This window comes from Chrysemys picta, chromosome 13 (genome assembly GCF_011386835.1).
Source record: "Chrysemys picta bellii isolate R12L10 chromosome 13, ASM1138683v2, whole genome shotgun sequence".
Lineage (NCBI taxonomy): Eukaryota > Metazoa > Chordata > Testudines > Emydidae > Chrysemys > Chrysemys picta.
In genome coordinates this window covers 43,996,047-44,017,184 of record NC_088803.1, presented here as the reverse complement: position 1 = coordinate 44,017,184, position 21,138 = coordinate 43,996,047, and the positions used below count along the sequence as shown (strand labels likewise).

The window sequence follows — 21,138 nt, the reverse complement described above, 5'->3', positions numbered from 1 at the left end:
GGAGATATCATCTTTCCCCTACTACCTTCCCTTAAGGATTACAATCATTACTTTGTCATTTAATTAATACAGTGATAGCACTCCTGGAAGTACCCTCTGAGGTACTTCCTGGGATGGCATCAGCGGGTATCCTGAGCTACGAAGAGATTTGATTTTTTTGGTCAGCTTAGATCTACATTGAAATGAAAACAACTGTTCTGTACTTGAAACATAAAAACATGAGAAATTAGAAACTAAGGCACATAAGAACTTAGGAATTGCCATAACTAAATAGTTCGATGGTTCATCTAAACTGAAATTCTGTCTACAACAGTGGCCAATACATAATGCTTTAGAGGGGGATTTAAACCTCCCTTAATGCAGCTAATTTTGCTTCACCATCCCATGGGAAGCTATTTCTTTCTGCCCTCAGAGGTTAATTAGTTATCCTTTCAACAATAGCCCTCTGTTACCCTTTAACAATAGCTTTATAATTTTTTGCCCCTCTATAGGATGGACATGGGGTATCCTGGACATATCTGAGACATGAAATGGTTAACAAAACTCCAGGCTCGCTCTCTCTATTGGTGAGTCAAGCATATTATTTTTTATGGAGTGAAAACAAAGGATTGAATTTGCTTTATTTTGGACAGGCACACTCAAGACAATAGAATTTTCTTCATTAACATGTGTAAGAACAATAAACAGACCCAAAAAGTATAGGGGATGAAGGGCTAAGGAATTTGTACTATTCTACCCCATGTGATTATGTTGTCAATATTCTTATGCTCTGCAGATATTGCTTTCAGCACAGTGACCTTTGAATAAACAGGATTGTGCTGTGCTAAGAGAAACAAAATAAAAATCACAGAGATATTGGAAGACTCCATCAGGCTTGTCTGTGTTTTCTCTTCAGCTGCTTAAACAGATGGACATCTCCCCCTCTCCCCTGCCCCAAATACTAACTAAATGCTTTAATATGCATTTTTTTCTACTGAAAAAGATCACCCTGAAAGAAGATCTCCTGAGGTCCTCTCATTCCCAACTACTAGTCTGTTTTTGTCTTGTTCAAGGTGGAGAAGGATGATTTAATTGGTGGCCTTCTTCTGAGATTCTCAGAGTTTATTCTAACCCCATTGCACATTTAGCAAGTATTGTAGCCATGTCTGATTGGGGGCGGGGAAGTAAGATAAACTTTTCAGTGTCTGTAAGTCTGTTGGAAAGTTTATACTGAACTTTTTCTTCCGTAAACATAAATATTGCGAAAAAATCTACTGCTGAAACAAGTAATTTAAACAGGTTCTCACGAAAGCTAGTAGACTTGCCTTTCCCATTCATGGCACAGAGCTTGTGGTTCATTTCTTCAAATCAATCAGTTGAAAGAAGGGAAAAATATCTATGCATCTGCACATCCCATTATATCCTTACCTCTGAATGCAGAAATGGCATCTGAGAAGTGAAAAGCTGTAAAAGTCATTGATGAAACCCTGCCATGGCTTATTATAAATTCTACTCACTTCATAGTGTTATATTCATTCCACATGAACAGCTTTCAGAAGGGCCATTGGGCAACTGGTATCCATAGAGCAACAAACTATATTTTTTCCTGTTACATGCACACATTCACATTACCCAAGTACCCTCTGACTGCAACCAAACTTTGATATAGTCATCTCTTTTCACAGAAATACTGTGTATTGCATCTGTTCTCATGAATGTCCTACAGAGTGTGCTGTCACTGGCTCCATGGCTATTTCCACATAACACGAGTTAAACAACATGCACAAAGTCAACTCAGGCCATCCTTAAACATGAGCCTAACTCCTGTTATCTTCAGACTTTAGAGCAGTCCAAATGGGATCTTTTTAATGGCTGTTCCAAAACCCAGCTTCTCTACCCACTTGAAATGTAGATCTGTAACTTGTAATATACCCACTCTATGTATACCTGAGCACCTGACAAGCATGCAGTCGGCATCTGCTTCTGTGCTGAATACGACAGCAAACCTCATGGTGAGAACTCAGGCTAGAAGGGCAAACATTTTTCACTTCATAGATCATCACTTACAACTCGCTGCTGGGATTCTACGGGCTTTAAAGTGTTCTGGAAAATGGAATTTCTTTGGGTTGTTATTTGTGGCAGTTCTACAGTGTTCAGAGCTAACCACTTTGGATTAAGGGGGCAGTGGGACTAATATGAATGTCATGATGTTTCAGCCAGTGAATAAGGAAAAGTTTCCGTTTTGTTACCTGGCCTGGTACCAATGCGAACAAATGACTCGATCCTACCAGTCCTGAGCACCCCCAGCAGTCATAGGATCAGAGCCTAAGTTAACGTCACTCCATCAAAAGCAATCCCAGCAAAACCATCACCTGCAATGCCAGTGCAAGCGTCGAGCACATTTCCAGTCTCTCCTATAGCTGCTTCTTTTCACGAGCGCATGGCTCAAAGGCCAATAGTCAGGATTTAGGCTCAGGTCTGGAAACATTAAGTAGAATGAAAAGGGGTAAAACTGTGCCAGGAAAAATTAGTTGTTGTCTCACCTTTGGGCAGGGCCAGCTCCAGGTTTTTTGCCGCCCCAAGCAACAACAACAACAACAACAACAAAAAACGGAGTGCCACACCTTGAAAAGAGTTGCCCCCAAAGGGCCGGAATGCCGCTCCTTGAGAAGTGCTGCCCCAAGCACGTGCTTGGAACGCGGGTGCCTAGAGCCAGCCGTGCCTTTGGGTTTCAGCCTCACAGAAGCCCCAGACCCTCCTGTTTCATCAGGTAGACCTGAGCTAGAGAGACACACACTGCTTCTTCTTCTCGGCCCTACAGCATTGCTGGGGTACTATGGCTCCGAGTACATGCTGTGCCTCTCCGGTGCCACAGGCCATAAAGGTACAGCCCGGTCTGAGTGGCGTGGGAAGGGGGCATTGGTGGCTTCAAGCCAATTTGTGCCTCCTGGATTCTGGGTTTGACAGGGGTTGTAAATTAGAGCAGCCCAGGGACCTGCACTACCTTATGGAAGCCTATTCCATTCTATATAAGTTCTTATACTGCCCTTCTCACCACAGTATCTGAGTCCCCACCAACCCATGTATGGTTGCCATTGTCTACACTGCCACCAGGTTAGTTTTAATGCAATGTGCTGTGACCATTCCTCCACCTGCTGGGCCTGCCCTTAGTACATCATTATGGAAGAGGCTGCAAGTGGGGAATTGCATAGGACCATATACATCCTGCGTAAATTGCTCCTGTGCTGAGGAAATTCTGCTGCAAGCCATTGCAGCCCCTTTGCTAGTGGTGAATAGGGGCTGGAGTGGGGGCCGTATAGCAAAAGGAAACTGAGCTCATATATTGAAAGAAGCGTGTAGTGTCAATGCTGGTTAACAAAACCCAGGGCCCGTAATTGCACCGGAGTCTCGGCCTTCCTTTTCGACTAGGTAATCAGCTAAAGAGGTAGCAGCAATGGCTGTTGATGATTTTCATGCTTGTTAAGGAAGGCACGTACATGGTTCTGAGAATGACACCTGAAATGCCTGCCCCGTGCCAGGGAAAGAATCTCATGATCACTATTAGTGCGGAGGAGGGATTGCCTTTCCGCAGGGGTAATGTCCACAGCTCTGTGCTACGGCTAATGGCCATGCTTGTGGCAGCACGTTCCCCAGGCCTCTGCTGGTGTGCTCTGTATGCACGTGGCAGGGAGGTGTCCCTTGGATCTCCCTCATTTGTCTCTTTCTGAAGCATGGTGCTTAATCCCCAAGGGACTGACGTGGCAGGGAGGTGTCCCTTGGATCTCCCTCATTTGTCTCTTTCTGAAGCATGGTGCTTAATCCCCAAGGGATTGGCATCAATAATTAGTTCCATTTTTCTATCTGTATTGAAACGGCCAGGCTTGCTTCACTTGTTGTCTCCTGTTTGATGCTGTGCAGTTCTCTAGTGCCGTGGGGCTTCTTTCTGAATGAGCTCCGCAGTGTCAGGGCTGATGGTAGAAGCAGGATCACTGTCTGTTTCTGCATTCTGTGACGGGCTCAGCAACGGGTTACTTGACAGCACCAACTGCATCCGAGTGCCCACAGCTTGAGTTTTAATATGACTGACATCCACTAGCTATGGTAGCTCCTCCCACATGTGAATGTAGCTCTTGGGGTAACCGCTCAGAGATCATAGAATATTTCTTTGTGGTCTCTTTAAATGCGGTTTGTATATGAATGACTTGTAGAGCAACAATATGATTTCACTTGACATAGGCTCTGGATAGTTGGTCGTTCTCTTGCCATGCTAGTGGGCATAGATACAAGCTATTACAGTTCCTGCAGTGTTAGTTTGGGATTTTCTTTCTTTCTGTATGATAAATTGACTTAATTTCTCATGTTTCTTTTTGAATAGCTGCAGCAACTCAACCCCTTGCACATGAAAGGTTTCAGCTTATATTTTCCATCCAGCCCAGCTAAGATATTGCACCCTAGAGGAGATAGAAATAACTATCACACCTATAAACTAACAGAGCCTGATTCTGCTCTCACCCTAAGGTAAGGCAGAGGTAACTATGCAAATCAATGGATGTACAACAGAGTGAAAGTAGCATAAGTAAGAACAGAATCATGCCCAGAATTCCTTTTTGCCAATATGCGAGACCCTCTCTAATAAGTATTGAGATTCCTACATGATTATTATGATACTTTAGAAAGGTTATAGTATAGACATGATTGTTTAGGGGATAGGAAACAGTTTCACTGAGCATCATCAGTCTGTTAATAGCGATAGTACCAATTACCAGCCATACTATGTTTGGATACAAATGTAATGATGGGATCCTGACTATACAGGATATTAGCTTTTTCTCTTTGATATCCCTGTTGCACGTTAACTGTATGGTTATCACATGTTCTTGTGCAGTAGTGACATGGTAACTATAAAATGGTTCCACTGGAAACAACGATAATTAAATTAGGCAGCAACTCACATTATCATGGAACTTAGAGATGGAACAGCCTTTTACGTTATCTAATGCTTCTGTCTGAAATGCAGGATTGTTCCCTGTGTCATGTTTTCTAGTGCTTTGTTCACAATGTTTGGATTACAGCTACCTCGTTACATCCTGGAAACTGGGCAAATAACATGTGACACTAATGGAGTTTCTTTTCTATTGTGAGACGAAAACACAGCATCTTCATAAAATTCTGATTAGTACCTCTCCATCCCACCCCCTCCCTCACATGCTTGAAGGGTCCTGAGTTGTGATATTTCAAAATCCTTCCTTACAAGCATGAGAGATTTTAAGAAAAGCTTTTAAATGAATCCTAAATAAGTGAGTGGCTCAGGACATACGTGTGAGACTTGGCAGCTCTATTGACCTTTCAGTCCTTCTCAAGACTCCAACTGTGAAGAATTGGTTGGGAAACTATTTGGAATCTGTCACTGCCATTACTTAAGCTTCTGGTGTTGCTGCAGAGGGTATCATTGTGGGATTTTCCTTCCCACCAGGGTCAAGCACATGTCTTCATTGTGTACCAAGACCTTAATGGCTCAAATGTGATAGAAAATTGTGCCGTGCATGACTCTGTCATCAGGATATTGGGCTGGTGCCCCGGGTTTCCAAAATGTGGTGTATTTTCATTGCTCAAGTGTGCCAGGCTCTGAGTCTCAACTGCTTGTTGGTAAAGTGGAGAAATGGGCAATGCCATAGAAAGAATAGTAATTCGAGGTTATTTATCTGTGCTGTAGAAGATGTTTAGGCCACACATTCAGTTTAAGCCCAGCCAGCAATTAGGTCTTGTCAAATCAGTTTTTCGTTTATCCCGTCTAAACAGGAAGAAGTCCCTCTTTCAATCCCTCAGCCTAGAATTGAGAGTGGAAATTTCCTATAACCTAAATTAAGTGTTTTAATTATATACTAAGTAAGTCTTTACATTTGCCAGTCTGCTGCTGTGTGTTGAGCAAGAAATTTGCCCTCAACTGCTCTAAAGTGATTTATTGTCAGAATTATAGAATCAGACATAAATAGTGTATCACTAACTGACTCCAATTTCTGTAGGAATAATCTAGAACCCTAGGCACTGCAGGATTTAAAACCAAGAGTATTCATATAGAAAATGTGTCCACCATGACTTACATCCAGATGTGCTCAGAACCAACAAACAACCTATCCCTGAGAACCACAGTAGAATAAGCATACCAAATCAAGCCCACTATTTTCTCATTCCAGCAACTCACCCCCACACCTGAGTGCCTCAGAAAGAAGATGGTTTTGCATCATGCCTGTATGATCAACAAATTCAGGCTCTGGTGGATTGCGGTGTGAATAGGATGGGAGTAGAGTTACACTGTGAGATGCAACACTGGTAAAGAATCCCAAAAAGAATACACCTGATCATATGACTCCCATGATGCTCTGTGGTGATTCAAGCAGAATGGTGACATGAGTGTATTATAAGAGATGTAGTCCAGCCAGGGAGCCAGACTCACAGAGGAGCACTGAGGCACGAGGCACCCGGATTACAGCTCCAATGAGACACTGCAGCCGCTCAGATGGACACAGATTAATGCCAATTTAAGCAAAAACGAAATATTTCATTTTTATTTTCCCAATGGAAAATTGAAAACTTTTTGCAAAATAAAAATGTTCCCATGACAAATGTCAACAAAGCAGAAACTGCATTTTCCATTGAAAAACATGTTGATGGCAAATTCTCAACCATCTTTAAGCATGATGTGAAGTCTTTTAATGTTTCAGTTGTCTTCCCATTGATGTCAATGGACAAACGCATTAGTAAGAGGCAGTCCCTGTCCCAAAGAGCTTCCAATGTAAGTAGACAAAGCAAAGGGAGGGCAGGAAGTATCATTGCTTCCATGTGACTCATGGGGAAATAAGTCCTGGAGAGAGGAAATGATTACCCCCAGGACACACTGGAAGTGTGCTACAGAAATGGGAAATGAATCCACATTTTTTGAGTCCCAGTCACAACAAAGCCAACCTTCAATGAATACATTTGAATAAAAAAACACACATTATTGATTGAATATTAAATACTGAACAAGAGCTACCACTGGCTGGCTGAAAGTTTTGAAAAAAGTTCAAAAATTAAAAACAAACCACTCAGGACAGACATATTAAAAACTTTGCTTGAATAACAGCATAGGATGGTAGGCTGCATTGAATGTTACCAACTGTAATATTTCTGAAGTGTTTTCTGTGATGCTCTTTGCCAAATAAGTGCAATAATAGCACTAAAGAAAAAACCTCTTCAAACACGAAGCCATTTTTGTTGGTGGCGCTGAATTTTCTGAATGCCAACTACCTGCTGAGTAAATCTTTGGAAGCACACAAAAAAGTTTGTTCTTTTTTTAAATGTGGATTGGTTTGGGGTATTGTTTGATTCTACCTTTGATAAGGGTCATGTTTCTGGATTTAGTTGGCTAGTTTATTTGTTCCAATTCATTTAAAAGGGACCCTGCAGCTATCTGAGAAGAGAGCGTGGTATTATATTACTATTGCTCTGCAAAGTACGGGCAAGAATTTATTGTAAAAATTCAAAGATTTTCTGTGGGAGTCCTCTCCAAAATGAAGGCATTCAGTCCGTTGTAGTGTAGTTAATATGCTAGCATTGCACTGGACTAATTAGACTAATCTCTGACATACAACATTAAAATGCCTGATAAGATAATACTGGGTATCATCTATACCTGCAAGAGTTCAATGTAAGGGATGAGGAAGATGACTGAAGTCTATCAGCTTCCAATACATCAGCTTCCTATCTTCCTGTCACAGGAACCAAGAACTCCCATTAACTTCAGGGAGAGCTACTCATATCCTGGGGCAGGAGAACAGGGCCCTGGGAAGGGGATCAGCCTTACAAAAGGCTGAATGCTTCTTACAAAGTCCTGATTGCCTTCAGTTATCTTGGGCTTCACTGGAAGGAGCGGGTGCAGCACATTGGAGGTTGGGCGCCAGGATTTTTACTTCTTACATGAAAGGAAAACAACATATAGTTATCCTATAGTCTTTCTCTCTTCCCCCTCAAATTGTTTTCGGGCTTGTCTATAAAGGGGAATTGACCTGCATAACTATTCTGGAATAACTATTCTGCAGTAACTCCCCATGTGTACACTATTCCAGAATAAAAGTGCCTCTATTCAGGAATAATTACTCTGCGCACAAAGCAGAGTAATGCTTCCAAAATAAAATCACTTTTATTGTGGGCTAGAGTACCCACATGGATGAGTTATTCTAGAACAGCTATGCCGGTCAATTTCCCCTGTGTAAACAAGGTCTTAGATCTTTAGGACTAAATCCAACAGTTTACTCCTGTGAGAAATCCCATTGTATATAGCCCATGTTTGGGGCTTAATCTTGCTTCCATCAAAGTCAGTGGAAGCTTTGCTATTGTTTTTATTGGCAGCAGGCATATGCCTATGGTTTGCTGTCATAGTCCAGTCCCTAACTAAAAAGAGAATGGCATTTATGACTTTGAAATCTCTATTGATGTGGCTGTGCATGCATTTACCCTATCTCGGACTTTACTCGTTCATAGGACTCATCTGCACATCGAAAGACTACTTCAACATGCCTCCACTGCCACTGAGTAACTTTTCCAGGCAGAAAGTCACAAGAGATTTCAGCTGTACTGTAATGCAGAGTATAATGACAGTATAATAGTATAGTATCTAACCTCCTACAAAGTGCTCTGAAAATGGGGAGGTTGGCTGAGATTATTCACTGCTGCGAACAAATCCCCCATTCCTCTGTGCAGATAAAAAACTCCTGCCTAGCAGCTCCAAATTGGTTGGAATATTCATGCCTCTAATGAGAGAAACCTTTATAACCCACTCCTTACGCCATGCCAGAGTTACTGTGAGGAGGATCATAAAGAGCCTGCAGAATGTACTCTCTGATTCACCTGTCTTATTATTTTTGCAATCATGGATAGTAGGGAGTATCTACTGGATGCCCAGTGTAAGTGTTCCACATGCAGGAGCTTATGGCGCGATATATGGTGAGTGGCTGTGATGATATCGTCTTCGCATGACAGCAAACAGGAGCTAATAAAGTAAACAAAAACAAGAATGTTAATATTATTAGCAGATAAACCCTTTCTACTGAGTAATGTCTATGTTTCAGGAAAGCAAAGCTTGGCTTTGATATTATCCATGAGTTTTAATTAAAACATGTTTGCTTCTGAAGGCTCTTAAGAGTCAGGTAATGCAGCAGCATCTCCTGGACCTGTTGGGAATTTCCAGCAGAAATGTCCATGGAGGCGTATGGTAAATACAGTTATTCAGAACCAGTCGGTCAAATCCTTCAGCCCCTTTGAAATCAATGGGAGTTGGCCCGAATAAGGATGCAGCAGTGTAAGAGGTGGCCCATGAGAATCAATAGCATAACTCCCATAACTGGGCGCCATGTTTGTTTGCCCACTCTTCAACTGAGATCTGTTTTTAACTGTAAGTAACCAAGAGGAGACGTCTGTATATCATTTACCTCAGTATGTCCTTCCTCTCATTCCTACAGTGTGCTCTTCTCTCTCTCCTTTCTCACTGGAGTCTGACATAATAAAAAGACATCACCAACGATTAAAATGATTTCTCTCCATTCCAACACCTGCTGCTGCCTTCCAGCACCTGGGTAGCATTTTAATACTGGCATATACAGTTGGCATATTAATAATTATCACCAGCCATCATCATAACTCATGTTTTATTAGCATGTAAAGTGGTGTAGGGGACTGGCTTGAACATTCCTGTTGAAAGTCATAGAATGTGCCACACTAATAACTTCCAAGTACTAGTCTTCCAACTCCAGGGCCCGATTTCCCCTTTGCTATATACAAGCAATTTCCACTGAAGCCACTGAGAGATGTGCTTGAGATTTCAAAGCAGTCTAGTGGATTTAGCCAGATATATTCCATTAAAATTAATGAAAAACAAGTGTCTAAATGCCTTGGACTGCTTTACTCTTAATCTACGGGTAACATGAAGGTAATTAACCATTGACACAACCTACCTAAGGCTGTAGTGGATTCTCCAGCTCTTGAAGACTTTATATCAAGAGTGGAACTCTAGCTCAGCCCGAAGTTGTAGGCTTGATGCAAGAATTACTGGTTGAAATTCTATGGCCTGTGTGAAGCAGAAGCTGAGACTACTTGATCATAGTGATTCCTTCTAGCCTTTAAATCTATGAATATCCTATAGGAGCAAAAACTGGTCTGGAAATTTTCCATTTAAATTTCCCTGCTATATATTTGTTTTTGCTCATAATTGTTTTTTTCTGGTGTTTCAAACCTTGTTCCAACAATCTATTATGAATTGTGTGTCACCAGTGTTAAGTCATTATCTATTCTGTATTATTATTATTATTTATTTATCATGATCGCTCATAGGAGTGCCAGTCATGGAGCATTGTGCTAGGGGCTGTGCAAACACAAAACAAAAAAGATGGTCCTTGGCTCAAAAAACTCAAAATCTAATTAATTGTTCTATCATATATTTAAGCTGTGTAATCAAAATGACTGCCGATTGTCTTGGGATTTGATTCAGAGTTAGATGAAGATGAATATGCATAGCTTCTTTCATAGCTATAAAAAGGAGCTATCTCATTTCTTTCTTTAATTTTTCTTTGAGTTTTTTGGTGTTTTTCTGCAGCATATTTTCCTATGTTCTTAACAATGATCAAAGATCTGGAATCACTACAAGCCTGTAGCTTTCTATTTATCCATAGGCCAACTGCCGTGCATGCAGACATAATGCATGCTCTTATACAATATCCTGCCAAAGAAATGTCTTTAACTACAAAAGGCCTCTTATGGCTCGTGAGAGAGATGAGCTGGTGGGGATAATGAAAGGAAAATATTCACAAGCGTTCATTTATTTCCATTCCATGGATATTTATACAGTTTTATACTCATAGGAATGTTTGTGTGAAGAGGAAGCATTCTGAATACGTGTGTCAATATGTTTGGGCACAAATATTTCTACTTGTAACGGGCAAGCAGGCCTCATGTTGATGGAAGTTTTAGTCATGCATTGAGCGAGCAGTGAGGACACCATGTGACCATGGACACAGGATGAATAGTCCGTTATAACTGGTGGATACTCAAAATAATGGCTACAGAGGATAATTCACATGCTGCCCATAGGCTGAAATGTGCTGGAATAAGCCATTTGACATGTAATTCCAAGAAATGAACAAACTGTGACAACTGAATTTGTGAACAGGACAATGGCTAAATTCATTGAATAAATTGTCTCCTGGCGCTAGAGGTAATTTTGGGTTGGATCCTGTGTGGTGTTGAGAACCATCAACTCCCACCGCCTTGGCTCCTGCAAAACTCTATTAACTGCAATACAGTTACACTGGTTTGAATGAGAGCAGACAAAACCCGTATGTATTGAATGGGTTTCCATGCGTATTGACTTTGTCCAGGCCTTACCTTAAAGAGAAGCTGCAAAGGTTTGGTTACATCTAAAATGTCTGCTTTTGTCCTGCCTTTCATGTACATAAGGCCTAAAGCATCTGTGAACGTGGAGACGCAGCCCATTCTACTTGGGACAATCGTCGACTGGGATAGAGGTGTTCCATTGACTTCTACACTGTCCCCACCTTGTCTCTACAGGACATACAGGAGGCTTCATTATTTTATGCTTCTGCAGAGAGATGGCTGGAGCATAGGGATTATGGGTGGCGTAGGGGGCATTAGTAGCTGGCACTATGTAGAGCAGCCTTGTGACTGATCTACTTTACGCTAGTGACTATATCAGCAGCCAGACATCCCCAGTTTGAGGGATACTTGAAAGTGGTTTAAAACTACTTTGACCCCCACCTGTTCTTGAGTGAGCTGAGCTCAACTCAGACACTGGAAAGGATCTGGGTTGTTATTATTACGTACATCCATGCCATGTTTTAATTTGCCTCCCCAAACAACCAGAACCTATTCCAGCATTTCTTTTATTTAAAAACAGTCATGTACTCATTAGCTCTTACAAGAACAAACTAACAAGAGATGGAGGTAAAAGAAATTCTGGAGAGGGAACACATTTTAGCTTGAAGGGCTTATTATAAAAAGCGGGGAGTGAAAAAGCATGATATCAGTAATGGAAAATGCCTAAGTGTAGTCCATTCTAAATCTCAGTGTGCATCTAAAATTATTTCTGTTAGTTACCTGTCCAGATATGAGCGGTAATCGTTGTTATTATAACTGTCTGATGAAAAGAATCAGAGCTACAGAAGGTGAGGGTTTCAAAGATTTGAAGAAAAGACAGATCAGTGCTCAGATCAATCTGACCTTGAAATCCAAGTGTTTTTGTTGCTTCTGCATCTTTGTGCTGTTTTCAGAAACAGATTATTTCTGGCGAGAGAGACAGACAGAAACACACAGAGCTTGAGAGAGTCTGGCTTGTGCTTCAGAGGCGTAAATCGTTTTCTCTTGATTCTCCTTTTGGATTTTTGCATAGAGCAGAATTAAACTAATTAATTATGGCAATGGCATAACCATTAGTGCCCAGCCATGCGCTAGTTGAGGGTCGGCGAGGGTTTTCCCTTTAAAGTTAAACACCGCTTGTGTTTGGCTCTGTGTGTGTGGTGGATGTGGATGTTAAACACCCGGGCTATTACAAGTGGGCTAAAAATAAGCACAAAGGTTTGCATCCGGGAGGTGAGAACTATTTAGTTTTTCTCTCTTGTCCTTTCTTTGTTTCCTCTGTCACCTTCCTTCCTTCCTTCCTTCCCTGGTCTTTTTCAAAGGGCTGTTCTCTGTGCCTCAGTTCCCAATGCTCTGTCCCCATCTCTGTCTCCTACTTTCAGTTTTTGTGTATCTCTTTCACTGCTTTGACTTCTGGCTCACCTCCTCTTTTCTCCTACCCTGTCCACCATGCCAGCTACCATTCTTGCTGCAGAGAACCCATTCTCACTACTGTAAATGGAATCAGTTGGCCTATTTATTTCAATGGGATTTTAGAGTAGCAAAAATATCGTATTTTGTATCAATACTACGGCCCTAAGTGCTCTCTGGGTGTTGCTTGATCCAAGTCGGCTCAGAAGCAGCCCTTTATTCATACTCCGGGTGGATTATGTGCTGGGAGGCGATTTCCCTAGATAAAATGAGGTGAGTTAAGAACAGACCATAGCCTTCATTTTGATTTTTCTCATGTCTGTGGCTTTGTGTCAGGCCCTTTGGGGTAAAAGTTCAGAGTGCTTATAAATGGGTGGACAGTTTTATTCCCCAAATTCAAGCAGGCTCATTTTTTGCCCGTTCTGGTTTAGTTGCAAAATTTCAGGGTCGGGGGGTCAAATCTTGAGCATTGCTAAACAGCTAGGGTGCTCTCATTGACAAAATTCATATTGAATTTGATAGGAGCAGGATCAAGCACCTTCAGTTCCCACTGGATCTAGTGCTGCAAGGTGCTGAACACCCTCACTTTCTATGGGATTGTGGGTGTTCAGTGTCTCTCAGGAGTTGCCCCTAAATTGGGGATTATTCATGCCCCCATACCACTTTTACATTACATGGGGGAAAGAGTGCAAGAGTTCAGGATTTTCATGAAATCGCACCAAAAAGAAGCTCTCACAAAGCAACCACATGGGCCCGGTGTTGTGCAAGGCTTTATACATGCTCATATCCTGCTAAAGACCCTGGGATTTGTGTGGCTCACACCCTAAAAAACACCCCTTCAAATGACTGCCACTGAAGTCAATGGCAAAACTCCCAGAGACTTCAATACTGCAGGATTGTATCCTAAATAAGCTCATTTGGGAGGCATGTTAGTTTTGGCAACGTGGGGAGGGTGGGACTCGGGTGACCTGGGGTTTATTCCTGGCTCTGCCACAGACATGCTGGGTGACCTTGAGCAAGTCACTTCAGCTCTATGCATCAAGTGGAGCTCATCCGCTGTGTCAGGAAGACCACCTTGGAGAAAGGTGTTAGAGAGCTTATTTCTTCACTCTCCCACTTCCCTGGTCCTTCTCGCATAAATAGAGAGCAACAATACTCAAAGTCCGAAGGTGCAAACAAATGAAAACCTTCAGATCTGGCCTGCGAGTTTGTAAAAGTTGTGCCAATCACATATGCTCATGGGTCTGCTCCGCCAACCCCAGCTACCGGGATAAGCTTTGGCTATATTTTGGGCTAACGACCCAAGCATTAGTTTTGGTGATGTGTGGGACACTAGAGTCATATAGAGTTTAAGGCCAGAAGGGACCCGCAGACCATCTGGTCTGACCTCCTGTATATCACAGGCCACCAACAACACCCAGCACCGAAGGGAGGCTGCTCCTGCCCCCAGCAGCTTATAATCCATGAAATAGGTTTAATCTTCTCTAAATTTCCTCTTTGTTTAGCATTGACTGGGCCTTCCACAAAGGCGTTGAAGTCAGTGCAAAGAATCCCCTTCACTTCAGTGAGCTTTGGATCGAGCCTATGCTGAGCATACAAAGCTCCTGGTCTATGCCCAGAACTGGGTCGATGTTAATGGGAGCAGAGGACTGTGGGATCAGACCCTGAAAATGTGCCCTCTTTTGGAATAAGTCACATGCTCAACTTTGAATTATTTTAGGGTTATAATGGCAAAAAACCCTAAAACTTGCGAAGCTGCCACTGGAACACTGAGGGGTTTTTTTGGGGTTTTTTTTTTGGCCATTTCACAAAATTTTCAGAATGCCCAAATCCTCCCATTTCATTTGCTCTGCAATGTGCTCCATACAGCTCTCTGCATGGGATGCAAAGTATTTGCTCCATGCTCCACTGCATCCCAGTGAAGCAAAAATCATTCCTTGCTGACTGGTACCCTGCTGACATCCCATTTCTGTTAATTAGGACCCTGAGTATTTAGCACAAAATATAAATGTGGCAGGATTCCAAGCTGCAGAAAGGAGGGAAAGGGGGGAAATGGTTGGACAGCTAAGGGGATATGTAAATGTATTTAAAATAGATGATTCTAGCTGCAGTGAACAGATGATTTTTTTTTGTATTCCGACTGGATGGCTTTAATCAAAAATGATAGTTCATACATCTGCTCTTTGAAGATAAGCCTGCAGTTACACAAATCACTTAAAGAAAGAGTCTGTGGTGTGCTGATGAGACCTTAAAAAGTCTAACCCATGACTAGGACGATTATAGTCTGGTTACTTCAGCAAGTTGCTAATTCTGAAATATTAGGCTGAGTTATATGTCCTGTCTGAGACATGAAAGTGAAGCCTGTAGATTGTGCTAAAGCAATTAAGATGTTTTACAAATCATTAGAGAACTTTCTTGATTTAATAGGGACTTACCCCCCCTCCCCTTCCCAACTTTTCTCAAAATGTTTGACCTAGAAAGGCAGCTTTCCATCATCTTGACATTTATTTTATAACAGAAGGTGGAGATTATAAATTAAAGCGAGCCAGCTTTAGGGGGATGCAGGGCTCCTCTGGAAGCTGCAGACTTAAATTTAGGATGATACCAGAAAGTATTTACCTTTAGAAAGATTAACTGAAATAGATTGATAGAACTCAGATGCAATCTCAGGAGAAACAGGTTCAGAACATATAGAAGAAATCCATTCTTCGAAGCCAAAAGAAAAAGGAAACACACATTCATCTTGTTTCATTTCCATTTTGATTTGAACTCATTAGAATCAATAATTTTTTAAAAAAATCATGAGTGAATACCTCGCTTTATTTCATCAGGCCCATATGTTCATTGTCCATGTAAAGTCGCACAGGGAGGAGCGAATTAGACAGAGACTTTGGTGGCTTTGAATGTGAAGCACTTGGACTATAGAGTCACCAACAACGCTGTGGATTTGGGGCCTGATCCAAAGCCTATTGAAGTCAGTGGAAAGACTCCCATTAACTTCACTGGGCTTTGGATCAGGCCCTTGGTGAGAATGTGGTAATGGTGTGGCACGTAGCTGCTGAAGAGATCAAAAGCTGAGGATCAGAAGAAAAAGATGGGTCCTTCCTCTGCTTATCCTTGGACAGATGTGGTGTTTTTCTCCTTCCATGCCATTTTATGTCCCCTATTCCCTAGCATAGCAATGCAGCACAAGAACTTTGTTGGCTATACTGCCTTTGACTCTTTACTGCCCTCTCTGACCCTGGTGATGGGGTCAGGGTGCATTGGTCCCAGAGGCTATGTTAACACCATTTCCAGCAGCATTCAATCATCTTCCGTTTTCACATGGACTTTTCTCTGCATAGACAGGGGGATGTGTTTGTGGAGCAGCTCTTTCCCAGGACTCTGGCCACACCTACTTTATTTCTTGCAGGCCTATTGGTGAGGCGAAACAATCTATTTTTTAACCGCCAAGTTAAGGTGAGGGCTTCTGGCCTTGTTGGGCATCTTTCCCTCCGAGTCAGAATGGTGGCTGAGCAGATGCTACTGGGTTCAGTTTGCTTGGGATTGTAAGATTCTCTCTGGGTTTTGGATGCACATGAACCTGAAATCTGGCCCCCACTGACTGTCAAAGGAGGGACACTGTGAAACTTGTTAAGCCACTCCTTCATTACTTGAGGCCTCTCCTAGGAGCAGGGCTGGAGCAAGGATATTTTGCGCCCTAGACGAAACTTCCACCTTGCGCCTCCCCCCAGAACATCGCTTATTATAAACTTTCAAAAATTAATACTGCATAATATGGCATTGCTCATTAGAATTAATACATATTCGGCTTGAAAATTTATTAATTTCATTATTTAGACTACATATTTAATGAAAATAAATTAATAAACTGACAGGCTGTGGGGCTGGCTGGCTTGGGGCAGGGGGGTGCAGCAGGGGTTGGCTGGAGACGGCGGGGTGGTGGGGCTGGCTGGCTTCAGGCAGGGCAGGGGATGCGGAGCTGGTTGGAGATGGGGTGTGGGGCTGGCTGGCTTCGGGGAGGGGGTGCAGCAGGGGCTGGCTGGAGACAGGGGGTGCGGGGCTGGCTGAGGGCAGGGTGGCGGGTACCAGGGCCATCCCTAGATATTCTGGGGCCCTACGCAGCCCCCCCGCGGGGTGTGTGTGTGTGCTCCAGGCCTCTGTGGGGGGGTAGGCTTCCGTGGGGGGCAGGCCTCCATAGGGTCGGGGCTGGCTTGGAGGCAGGGGGGAAACACCCCCCAGCACTCACCGGTGGCGCGGCTGGGGCCAGGTCACTGCACTTCCTGCCGCCGGTGAGTGCAGCCCCGGCCCTGCTGCAGAGCTCAGGGGAGTGGGGGCGGGGCGGGGCTGAGCAGGGGCGGGGCCCTGGGGAAGAGCCAGAGCAGCAGGGAGCAGTGCAGCGCCCCCGGTGGCCAGAGGAGGAATGACATCACTTCCCGACCGGCCGGTGGCCAGCCGGCCAGAGCTGATCAAAGCCGCAGTGCCCCCTCGCACAGCGGGAAGAGGGTTACACATTTAGCCGGCGCCGGGTGAGCATCCCAGACATTTTGGGCACCGCTTTTTGACACCCTCAAATCTTGGCGCCGTAGGCGGCTGCCTAGTTTGCCTAGTGGATGCACCGGCCCTGCCGAGGAGAAATGGGAGGCATTGTGGCCTGCAGTGCAATCTCCTTCTTTAGGATCTCCAGCACGTGGCAGATTGGGGCAGTTAACCACATCTGGCGTCTTTGAGGAACCAGCTAAGCAGGCCTGTTTCTCTTCTACTTGTACCATCTCATCACTGGTATCTTCCGGAGGCAGGTCCGCCTGCCTCCCTCATCCCCTGTTCAGCAGCATCTCGGAGGATCACAAACACCTTTCTGCTGCTGACCGCCTATGCCTCACTCTGCGACCTAAGGTGTCCAAAAAGCATACTGTGCAGCTAGGAATTCCCAGAGGTTCCCTGTTCTCACGAGCCTCCTAGCTGATAGTAACTGAAACTACTGATGGCCAGGGCAGAGAGGGTTCAGCTGAGGCTGGGGAAGGTGGAGAAGGAAAAGGAAAGAGTGGGGGAAATGTATTAAAAACCTTCAGAAAATGTTATTAAAATCCACTCAGTGGTTTAGGTTGGGTTTTTTATTAATTATTATTATTGTTCCCTGGACGCAGCTCTGAATGTTGTGAGCTTTTTTGACTGTATTTCCCTGTGGTTCAACAATAGGTGTCTACAACAACTAGCATTAGACTTGGGCTGAGATTTTTCATTTCCTTGCTGCAAGCTGCAGTAACTGCAAAAAGCATTGAGGAGCTCCATAGAACCACTATACAATGGCTAAAGCTCTTTAACTATTATACGGTCCTAGAGAGGATATTTTTATAGCTATGGACCATTATAAATTCTCTAGCTGATGAGCCTTACATTGAATTTTTTGTCCACACTCTAAACTGTAATTGCTTAATAATTAATTCTCCTGCTATGGTGAAATAAGTAACTGGAATGTGTCGATATTGTTTACAACCTGGGATCGTTCTTCCTCTTTCAGGCCCAAGTCTGCACAGCCATGAGCGTCTTCAACTCTATCTCAAAAGGCTCTCAGCACCTTACAGGATGGAACCCCCTCTTCGAGTCAGTTCAGTTTGCAGAGATTTGGGAGCTGGATGTCTTGGTGTGATGCTGTTTGGTTTCTACTTTCATGGGTCTCATCTCTCATCTCCCAGGAGGTTTGGATCCAGGATTGCAGTTTGGCCTACTGTAACAATGAATTATTTTCACGTCCTTCTGCTTCCAGTTCTTCCCACACACTTTGTCTCTAGGATCCCAAGTCTTTAACCTCTCCGTTGTTTGGCTCTTTCTATCAGCTGCTTGGCCTTTGCTCCCCCCTCTTGGCTCTAGCCAACCTCTCTTCTCTGTAGGTGCCCCTAAGATGTTTCACACTAGTGAGCACTATGATTTAGTCTGGTACAGTGGTTCTCCAAGCCAGTCCGCCACTTGTTCAGGGAAAGCCCCTGTCGGGCCAGGCCAGTTTGTTTGAACGCAACAGGTAAACAAACTGGCCTGGCCCGCCAGGGGCTTTCCCTGAACAAGCGGCGGACCGGCTTTGAGAATCACTGGTCTAGTACATATACTTTTCATGAAATAATGTCCTTCTTTAAACTCTCACTGACCTTTTAAGTCTTGGATAAATAAAACACAGGTGCATTTTAAAAGAGTGGTTCAGCACATCCAGCTGAACATAGCACAATCCACATAACACACAAACCGGGGGTAACCCGATGAAATTAATAAACAAACATAAGGAAGTACTTCTTTTCACAATGCAGTCAACCTGGGGAGCTTGTTTCCAGGGGATGTTGTGAAGGCCAAAAGTATAACTGAGTTCAGAAAATAAATAGATCAGTTGATGGAGGATAGGTCCATCAATGGCTATTAACCAGGATGGTCAGGGATGCAACCTCATACTCTGAGGTGCCCCTAAACCTCTGACTGCTAGAACCTGGGACTGGATGACATGAGATGGATCATGTGATAATTACCCTGTTCTGTTCACTCCCTCAGAAACATCTGGCATTGGCCACTGTTGGAAGACAGGATTCTGGGCTAGATGGACCATTGGTCTGACACAATATGACCATTCTTATGTTCTACCAGTTAACCCACTTTACTGGTATCTCAGACAACTACATGGGCTCAGGGAAAATATTGACAGCTTTTAATTCAAATTGATCCCATTCAGAAACATCAGAGAACCATTCTCCAACATCTAACAATTTGGTAGTTGCACAGGACTTTATATGTGCTAATTATTCCACACACTGCCTGCAGAGATGTCATGTTCATTGCCTGGAATAAAACTCCAGACCTTCTGCGCCACACAAAAACACAAATCTCACCCTCTTGAGCTAAAGCATGTTCTTACAAATGGGCCTCTGGCCTGTTGGCTTTACTGTGATACAATAATAAATAAATAATTTTCCATTAACTATAGCAACATTAGTGCCTATAGAGTCTGTGACTCAGCCACTTGACAGCAGCAGATCTGACATCCTATACGCAAGAGATTGGTATACTTGTAACCGCACATACAAATATATTGCACTCACTCCATTAGTCCTATAGTTCAGGCTACATTCCAGATCTAATTTATAGGTATGTGTGTGGGACGTGTTTGAACAAATATTACTAAGTCTAAAGGTTCCCCCATGGGTTAATCGTATAGTCTGTATCTCCTATTATATTCTCAATGTTGTTATTTCTTTGTCAGGGCTCTACTTTCATCAGAACTTCTTCTCTTTTGTTGTCTTTGTGAGGGAAAGGGCTCACCACTTATAAGCGATACCATCACTTCTTCAGAAGCAAATGTCCACCTATTCCTGTGGTCTCCAAATGCTTACTGACTGTAGTGCAGGAGACTTACCCAGTCTTGGAAGTTTGCTCTCCGTTTGCCAAGGCTTTTTAAAGGATTGGAAACCAGTTTGGGTCAAGTAAGAACATGTCTGAACTTTCACCCAAGACAGCACACTCATTCTCTTCCCCAAAAAGTGATTATACATTGTGACCCCTCTCCCCCTCCCCCGCCCCAGCCCCCAGCCCATTGATGCTAATGGGAGAGCTGTACAATATTTAATGGATCCAATCCTGTTCTCATTGAAATCAGTGGTGGTTTTGCTATTACTTTCAGGTAGGATTCTGAGTGCAGGATTGGGTTCATCATTGTTATTCATGAGTTGTATCTGCAAGTATTCAGTGTAATCTCGTTATAATGTAATTCAATAAGTTGTATGTTTCTACTGTTCATCAGTCATAAAGCTGGTAATTAGTCCTACAACTCTACAGCTATGACAATACCTAATAGTATTATCACAGAGAATGTATTGAGAATGTGTTTTGTATTTTCATTCTTGCAACTGAAAGGGAACAAATCGTTACTGTTTTTTTTTTTAATTAAATGTATCTCTTGAATCCCACGCTAATTTAGGTTTTAGAAATTCCATCAATATCATGGCAAATAATAAATATGCAGATGCTTGGACTACATCAGTTTTAGTGCTGTGATAAAGAGGTCATTTAGTGGAATGCTCTTGTGTTTATATGTACTGTATTTCTTCACCAACACGAAATAGTTCAGTCATTTCATTCATTCTTCTGCAGGACAAAGTCACTGATGGTACAGTGCCCAACTGCAGTGAAACCTCTTTATAAAAATGATATTAATTCCCCTCCCACCAACCTGATTTCATGTCTTCAGGAACACTGTGTCAATTATAGACTAGACAAAAAAAAGCTGCTGTCAAGGGGCTTCCGAGGAGTGGAATTGCCATGCAGATCTAGTTACGCCATGTAAAATTAATCATTATATTTCTGCTGCAA

General features: G+C 43.0%; 1 long non-coding RNA gene across 1 annotated transcript in view; it reads left to right on the top strand.

Annotated features, from left to right (window-relative positions):
- LOC122174500 (uncharacterized) overlaps positions 1–20,805 on the top strand; it is a 143,695-nt gene extending 122,890 nt beyond the window's left edge. Inside the window, exons 2-4 of the long non-coding RNA XR_010592311.1 lie at positions 492–566; positions 18,314–18,754; positions 18,838–20,805. This is a non-coding gene — a long non-coding RNA (uncharacterized LOC122174500). The remainder of the gene's footprint in view (positions 1–491; positions 567–18,313; positions 18,755–18,837) is intronic.
- The last annotated feature ends 333 nt before the right edge of the window (positions 20,806–21,138 follow it).